Source organism: Tasmannia lanceolata, unplaced genomic scaffold, assembly GCF_043159265.1.
Source record: "Tasmannia lanceolata isolate RefF3 unplaced genomic scaffold, GAP_Taslan_0.1 ptg000015l, whole genome shotgun sequence".
Lineage (NCBI taxonomy): Eukaryota > Viridiplantae > Streptophyta > Magnoliopsida > Canellales > Winteraceae > Tasmannia > Tasmannia lanceolata.
This window is the reverse complement of record NW_027518692.1, coordinates 52538616-52547515: the sequence shown is the minus strand read 5'-3', so window position 1 is coordinate 52547515 and position 8900 is coordinate 52538616. Positions and strand designations below refer to the sequence as shown.

At 39.4% G+C, this 8900-nt stretch overlaps 1 pseudogene across 1 annotated transcript; it reads right to left on the bottom strand.

Annotated features, from left to right (window-relative positions):
* Nucleotides 1–1277: 1277 nt before the first annotated feature.
* On the bottom strand, nt 1278–5371 carry LOC143892342 (stearoyl-[acyl-carrier-protein] 9-desaturase, chloroplastic-like; annotated as a pseudogene). The gene is made up of 2 exons (XR_013255476.1): nt 5223–5371; nt 1278–1741 (listed from the first exon to the last, which is right to left on the bottom strand). The product of XR_013255476.1 is annotated as a stearoyl-[acyl-carrier-protein] 9-desaturase, chloroplastic-like (transcript).
* Nucleotides 5372–8900: the final 3529 nt, after the last annotated feature.

The following is an 8900-nucleotide window of genomic DNA, read 5'->3' as shown; positions in this document are numbered from 1 at the left end:
ATGATTTGGGAGAGACTATTTCGGCCTTTGCCCGTCCTATTGGGGTGGCTGATGTGATAGAGGCGGAGGTCTGTGCAGTCCACCAAGGGATAAAATTACTGGTTAGAGATCGGGTAGATAATGTGGTGGTTAAAGGCGATTCATTGAATGTTATTAGGTGGCTTCGAGACACGCATTCTCATCCATGCAGATTTGATAGACTCTTTGATGAGATGTTTGATTGGTCTGGATTTTCTTCTCTGGTCTTCAATCACGTCCGTCAGTCAGCTAATCAAGTCGCGGATGGTCTTGCTAGACGGGAGTGATAAGTATTGAGCTCACTTTTGAAAACCCAGATAGAGCAACTGATTGCAAGTAGAAAAATGCTACGATTTCATAAGATTGCTAGGAGAAGCTCACTTCTCTCACAGCTTCACTTTTCTGTTGAAAATCCGGCTGAAAGGCATGGTGGGTGTGTCCTTAGCCTTCCCTTGAGCCCTTTCTCCCAACCTCCTGAATCTTGGTACCAACCTGCAAAGGTAATCTTGGGCCTCCCGCCCCTCGGCCGAAAGTGCTGTTATTTTCTCCACATTCCACCTCCCAACCAGGAACTCAATTATGTCCACATTGTCGTTGGTTGTATAGACCCCCAACCTCTGAGCAACAGATGAGAAGTGCTCGAACAGATTGTCATCCTGGCCGTCATACATCAGATGGGCAGGCATTGCGATCTTCTTCTTCATCATGCTGTAAAATGCAAGCATCGCGCCATCAGGATCAATCTCAAATAGCTTCTCCACGATCTTTTTGTAAGCATTCTCATGACACTTCTCATCTGAGGCGATGGTTCCACATATATGTGCTAGTTTCAAGTCCCCGTGTTCCGTAGCATGTCTAGCAGTGTTCCCGTGGGATATAAATGTAGCCCTCTCTTGAAAGGATGTGTAGACGAATCCAAGATACGGGTTGTTCTCTCTCTGTGGATCCTAATAGCACACAAAGTGAAAGCATTGCTCGAGAAATTACAAATAACATTATGGAGTGCAGTTCAGAAATATCATATTTTCATTGAATGTGTAGCAGTCAATATGAATTTAGAAGGTGGAGGAATAAGTAACTGCATAAAAGTTTTTGGCAAAAGAAGCCTGAAAATATTACCAACGAATACAAACTAACCTGACGAAGCTGATACGTTGTTTTGTTTCTAGAAAACATAGGTGAAATTGAAGAAAATGATACAGTAAGTACAATAGGCAATGATGATTTTATCATTCCAGATCCAATCAAATACTGAATTGTTTTCTCGATTTGTCTCATGTCAACTCCCTATATTTATTCAGAAGGTCCCCATGCCTATTTTCTTCAGCTGTCCATTCCCTCGTCCAAATAGCCCAAGACGTAAGGCTCCCACCTGTTTCATCATGGATACCGTCAGCGGTGTTGAGCATTGTTTGGTAAGTTGGAAGAGCTTCCTCCGTGATCATATCCCCGACCAAGCAAACAAAATAATCATCCGGGATCTCCTTAGCCCGCTCCCCTCAGCTCCTTAACTTGTTCATAAAACCCCTCTAACACAGGGTCAGGAAGGAAATCCTGTGGTTGCCAAGACTTCTCGGCAGGCTTCAGGTGCACTAAGATTGACTCGTCTACCCAATCTTGCAAGGAATTAAAGATTTCGATTTTCTGTGTTGGCATAGAATGGGTGATCTGAACCTATTCCTCACGTTGAGTGTTGAAGGGCTTTTTATGATTCTCAACCTCCCTATTCATTCTCAGAAGCATAATGGTAAAATATGAACAATAATGAAAATTTGGAGAAAAAAGAAGAAGAAAAGGTCGTCATCGCAAGCTAGTAGCAGTTTCAAGTTACTTCAAAAGTAACTAATGATAAAATATGTAAATTCGATGTGCAACCAATGACAAGATGAAATGCAAGAAACACAAACACGCAAAACAAGACACATGGGATTTACGTGGTTAGGCAATGTGTAAGTCCAAGGGAGAAGAAAGTTCCACTATTATGATATTAGTGTTACAAAATTTCTTTTCTACCTTTTTCTCAGGCAAGAAACACCAAAACATTAGTTCGCCAAGGTGACGAATCACTCCTAGAATACAAAACATCTGCCCAACAAATGATAAATAGAAGATCTAAACAATCTGTTTTCTTGTTTTATGGTATTCTATTGATGTTAATACTGATTCAATTTTAATGTATTTTCAATCTTCCCTAGACATAATTCCATGCATTGCTGGAAACAAAATTAGGTTAGAAAAAAAAATTAAAGAGTTAATAAACTGCTGGAACATGATAGTACAAAATCCACCTGAAACACTAACCCAACTCTCAACAAATTCAAGCCATAGTCACCGAGAACTGCCTAGTTGGATGGGAAATTCGCTTCCCTAGAAGTTCGCTTCAGAATAACTAAGCTTCTTAATGGAGTTTCTAGGGAAGTGAATTTTCCGCATCTTTCCTACATGTTTCCTCTTAATTAAGAGTTCTCTTTTGTTAACTTACCAACTTCTCCAAAAGCTTAAGCTGTTGGGGAAAGGCGTTATTTATCTTTTATACTTTAACACTCCCCCGCACGTGTGGCCCACTTGGCAAACACCTGGCACATGTGGTCCCACTTTAGGCCGACCATCACATGTGGATTTTGCTATCCGGAAGGTTTGAACTCGAGACCTTTGGCTCTGATACCATGTTAACTTACCAACTTTTCTAAAAGCTTAAAAACTTACCGACTTCTCCGACAGCTTAAGCTGTTGAAGAAGGGCAGTATTTAATCTTTTATACTTTAACACTCCCCCTCACGTGTGGCCCACTTGGCACTTGGCACATGTGGTCCCACCTTGGGCCAACTATTGCATGTGGATTTTTTTTGGGGGACATCGGGGAGGTTTGAACTCGAGACCTTTGGCTCTCATACCATGTTAGAAACTTACCGACTTCTGCAAAAGCTTAAGCTTTTGGTGTAACTGGTAGTTTAACATGGTATCAGAGCAAAGGTCTCGAGTTCAAACCTCCCGGATAGAAAAAATCCACATGTGCCACGTGTTTGACAAGTGGGCCACACGTGCAGGGGAGTGTTAAAGTATAAAAGATAAATAACGCCTTTCTCCAACAGCTTAAGCTTTTGGAGAAGTTGGTAAGTTGACAGCTTTCAATTTAGGTGACTACATTTTTCTAAAAGATTATTTTCTCCTTTTGATAATGTCAAATGAGCATGCTCTTTGTAAATATATTTAAAAGTTAAAAACTTATCTTAAGTTTTAAATAAAACTTATATGGATATTTTTCTAAAAACTTAACATTAAATCTACATGAATAAAACGTGTGAAACTATATATTCGTAAAACTTTCAATTCTAACCAGTCATAAAGTGCTTTTTACTGCCTGTAATTGTTACCTACATTATCGCAAACCTATAATAGTGCTACTCGTTCTATAAACATCTTGTTAGCTTCCAAGGATGCTTATTACATGCTTCATGTTTACTTTAAGAGGATAGAGTTGCTGCGCTCGAGCACAGAAACAGGGTGGGGCCACATTTTGGGTAGTATCCAAAGCGTTCATTTGATGGGCCCTTTCATGGATAGGGTGCCCACCAAAAATCAGCTCCATTGGATCACCTTAGGGTGTCCATTTGTTGGGCTAAAAATGGACAGATTTGTGGACAAACAGTATCTACCCGTTTTTGGCCCTACAAATGGACACCCATTGGTGATCCGGTGGAGCTGATTTTTGGTAGGCCCCCCATCCATGATGGGGCCTTCCAAATGAATGGTTAGGATCTAGGAAGCACGGGTACTCTCCCGGGGCTCCCGCACCCGCACCCGACACGTATGGGGTGCGGGTACGTTCGGGTACGCCCCGGGTACGTCCGGGGTACGTACCCCATTTTTTAAATTAAAAAAAAACCCAGTTTTGGTGGTTGGGTGCGTGTCGGGTGCGCACCACGCGTACCCGACGTGTAAATAACGGAATACCCCCCTTTTGGATTTATTAAAAATAGTTTCAACACCCAAATCTAAAAGGAAAAAAGTCAACTCTCCAGTTCTAGTACAAAATTCAAAGAAAAAGGGTTGGGTCAAAATTTTAACTTCCAAACGGTGGGGTATTTTTCAAATTTTAAAAATTCATAAAATCTAGTTTGTCCAAACATTATTAAATCCCAAAAGTCCGGTAAAAAAAATCTCATAATTTGGTCTCTAAAAATTATTCATCTTGTCAGGCACTGGTCAACACACTGGTGACAGACTTTTTTTTTTCTAATGAATGATGTATTGATGCCTCATGTTATGAAATATGGAACTTAATCACTTATGAAATGAAGAGTAATATTAGAATTTTCCATTTTGGTGATGTTATTGTTATTTGATTGCTCTACAAATAATTTTTTTTTATTTTTTATAAATATATAATAAAATATTAAAATATATTATTATATTCGGCGTACCCGAACGTACCCGCACCCGGTTTTTTTGGCAAATCACGTACCCACGTACCCGTGTCGTGTCGTACCCGCACCCCGTACCCGTACCCGTGCTTCATAGGTTAGGATCACCCTCCAATGGCCCCACCCCCCTGTTTTTGTGCTCCAGCGCAGCAACCCTTTTCTCTTACTTTAATTGACGCTTCTAAGGAGTTTCCTCTTTAATTTCAAGCTATAAACCAATTAGTATCTTCCATACCAATTAGTATCAATAATTGATTGCGAAATGGAGAAAATAAAAGCATATTCTATCACATTCCAGAACAAAAAGTGGACAAAAATCTAAAGCCAACCCCTAAACAAAGAAGCAAAAAAATCATACACGCATCAATGATCCTTTAAATGAAGCAATACCTACATACCACACAATAGAAAAGAGGAAACCACACATGCATCTGTGGATCTCATGAGGAACAGGACAGCGTTCAATAGACACAAAAACACAAACCCTAACCCAACTTTCAACGAAGTTAAGAAAAAAATTTTAAAACTAAATACATCAATCATCCTCCAAATAACAAGTCACTCCTCAGATAAAGAAAACAGAAAACAAAGATACATCAATCTTATCCGAAAAAAGATAATAAAAAGTTAGTACATAATCAACAATGTTTTATCATAACCCAACATCCAACATGAAATTTAGCTTAACTCCCCAAAAAAATACCAAAAGAGACAAGATCTACCATCTATCTAGTCAGAAAAATCTTCTCTTATGCTTAAAACGGAATAAGCAGAACCCACTTGGATTTGGATCTAAGTGTAGAAGCCATGGAAACCTTCAAAGGTTTGGAATTCCCTGCTGTATGAAAACCCAAAGGGAGTAGTCTGCTGGACTGAAATGTGGGGAGAGCTTTCAGTGCCATTCTCGCTTTAGAGGGTAAGGCTAAAAGGTTAGAGCTACGCCTAGTTGGGAAGGAGGAGAAGGAGCTCCGTTTGGTTGCCAGTAAAATTCTTATCCTAGGAGCTTTTTAATCCCAACAGTGAAGTCAACGGGATTTGCTAGGTTTTTTTTTTCCTACAATTCCTAAAATTCCCGCCAAAATTTAGGGGTGTCATTACCAAATATGGGAAGGGAAGAGAGAGAAAGAGATAGGACATCATTCCCTAGGAAAGAAAAAGAGGGGACAAGGAGTCCATGTCATACTCATAAGCAATCATTACAAGAGTGGGATTAAAAAAATTCTAGTGCTAAAAGGCAACCAAACATGGAATGGGACAAAATTTTACTGGCAACCAAACAGACCTGCGTATAAAGGAAAATGACCCTTCCATGCTCTTAAATTATTAAAATGCACTTTAAATATTTTCTCTTGTATAAGATAATAAGAATAAATGCTTATAGAAAAACCAAAATAGACTTCACATCCATGCAAGAAACAATGAGGTTCCCAAATATCTGTTTATTATTACTTTGAATCCCTGAATACTCTTGGTTTTCATCCACCTTGTTATCTTATCTCTGTTCGAAGTTAGGCCCGGTACCACAGCAGTACTTCCAAGAAAGAGGCATGCTTTCCTCCACAACCCTTTTGTCTTGTTTTTACAGTCATGAACTTTTCAGCATAGAGGAGAATGACAGGCTCCATTATTTCCATTTCTCAATGCTAGAAGTCATATTGCCTTTTGTTTGATTGGATGATGTTCGTTGTTGGTATAATACCTTGCAATTTGCAAACTTACAAGGTGACGGATGTAGAGAAAAAGTCTGAGCTCTGCATCTTCATTTCAGGAAACTTACAAGGGGACATATCTATCATTATATATTTATATTTTCTCATATAATTATGTCCCTGGAATATGCAAAATGATCATTAAGTTGCTGTTCGGCAACCATTCGCTGCGCTCATTCTTCCATTAGGCTAATGAGAAATCCTGAAAACCTCTAATGATGAAGCTAGGCAACTGGGCCCATTCTGCCTGTCTCTATATTTTCCATTTTTTGCAGCTAAATGAAGTGGATTAATGAGATTTTCTGAAGCGACTTTGCTCCCCTTCGGAAGATTAACAGTATCCCATTTTTGCCTGATTATTTATGCGAGAATGAGAAACCTTGTTGAGAATGTTTTGAATTGAGGAAATACGAAAATAAATAGAGTTTAAAGGGATATCATTCTGAAATTGATGGTCCCTCACTCCCTCTGAATAAAACTATAACGGCTGTGGTTAGAGTTAATTTTCTTGCATGTGTAATCAAACAAAAGTTGAAGCTTCCTTATAGTGGACGGCAAACTCAAGAGCAAAAAAAAAAAAAAACCTTCACATGTTTGTAAGAAACAACAGAGTGCCCAAATGTAGAAATGGAAAAAACCAGTACCACTAGCAAGAAAGTGGCCGAGACAGTACCTCTACACTCTTTTTGTCTTGTTTTTCAAGTCATGAACTGCCAGAAGAGAGGAGAATGACAAGCTCCATTATTTTCAATTCTCATTGCTAAAAGTCTTCCTATTGTATGCTAGGTGGCTTTGAAACTTACAGAGTTACAACGTGACAGATGGTAGAAGAAAAGTGAGAGTGCTGCATTTTCATTTCAGGAAAGGGCTTGGGAGGAAGAAAGTTTAGAAAAATGGGTGCTGTTCTGATTTATACATGTCCCCTTATATTTTTGTACTCTTTTTCATTTTTCTTCTGTGTGGGGACTTGGGGTGTACTCTAGATTCTCATGAATGACATTGCAAGCGGAAAGTATTAAGATATATGTCTATATGAGGACAGTGGGGGATGAAATATGGTGAACCATATGAACATCAACGTGGGTATGAGTAGGCGTGACGCAGTCAGATTATGTTCCACATGGCAATAATGTGTTGTACGTTGCATTGTTATACCTAAGGTCAAAGAAGTGGTGCATCAGTTTTCACTCTAGGAAAGGCGGGTGATGACACTCTTGAAGAAAGGAGTACGTGCAAATAAGGGAGCCTGAGATAGCCCGTTATCAAAAAGTCCCTCCTAGTAAACATGTGGTAATGAGGAGCTGTTACCCGAATAAAGCTATTTAAGGAGACGTTTGTATCCAAAGAAGTGTTAGTTAAATCCGGATCGTTCAAGAGATCAAGGTGCACCGGAATGCCGTGATACAAGCAAATAACAAAAAATTTCCATCCCTTGACCGAAATCCAGGATCCCTAGTTACTAGATTCTTTATCCTAATAAATACGTAAGGGATAAATAAATTATACTAAATTGATTACCCAAATGGTAATCTCTGCTTGATCTACTTCCCGTTTAGATTCGACGCTCCTCGGAAGTCGGAGTGATGGCTCCTTTTTAATTACTTGATGTTTACACCCATTTCAAGGTTTAGTTGGTCATGAAAGACCGAGTTGTCGAGTATTGGTTAATTTAGATTTGGTTAACGAAGCTATATGGCACATTGTCATCGGATGGATGCGTGGAGAAGCGCGCATATACTGAGGCTTAGAAAATTGGTAGTTATTGGAGGTTTTCCCCATCAGAGCATGTCTATCTCTACAGCCAATCGGTCAAGTGGGATCAAATTATCAAGACACCATCTGGTTGGACTGATCCAAAGATGTGGCACTACATTTGCCAATCATGGAAGGTGGATGATAACCACCAGGAAAATGGAGGATGCGAGAATAAGGAAGCCTAGCATGGGTAGTTAGCAAAAAGTTCCCTCCAAGAGAATGCGGGGTAATGAGGAGGCGTCTGTTATAAGGAGGCGTCTGTCTCCAAGAAGAGGCCCTAGAAGCAAATCAAACATGTATTAGCATTTTATCTTTACTTTCCAGTGCTGTACCTTTACTTTTTATAGCTGTAGCTTATCTCCGAATTAAGGAAGCAATGAATTCATCTTCCCAAGTGAGTCTCTCTTTAATTCAACTATCCCTCGAACTTGTGTTTCGTTTGTGTTGTTTTGTCGTTTAGTTTGAATTGGATGATCTGTCGACCCTAAGAGTCGTTTGCATTATGCGTGCATCGACCAATCGCAAGTCGTCCACGTTCCGTGTGTGTCAGCATGCCGTTCACATTTTGCGTGTTTCGACATCGCTAGTTTTAGTAACTACAAGCCTCAGTGCTCCCTAAACCACCGATACACATGATAGTAGGACTTCTAATCAGGAAACCCTTCGCTAGGGGAGAATCCTAATCCAGTTTCACCAAGTGGTCAAAATTTCCTGCAAGGACGAAACTCGTAAGAATATAAAAAAGATTCTTGGTTTCTACGGTGAGACAAATAGGAGAGAGGGGGTCAAGGAAGAAAAAAAGAGGGAAATGCCAAAATGAATAATGCTATTAAAAAAGGTAGTTCTGTATTTTTCCCAATTCGATGAGCCTTTGTTGACAACCAAAGGGCTTGTACTTTGATCTTTTTCATTTAGATCTGAATACTTTGGTTATTTTTTATGAGATATAAATATTTTTTTCATTTTCTATGAACAAAATATACTTTAGTATCAC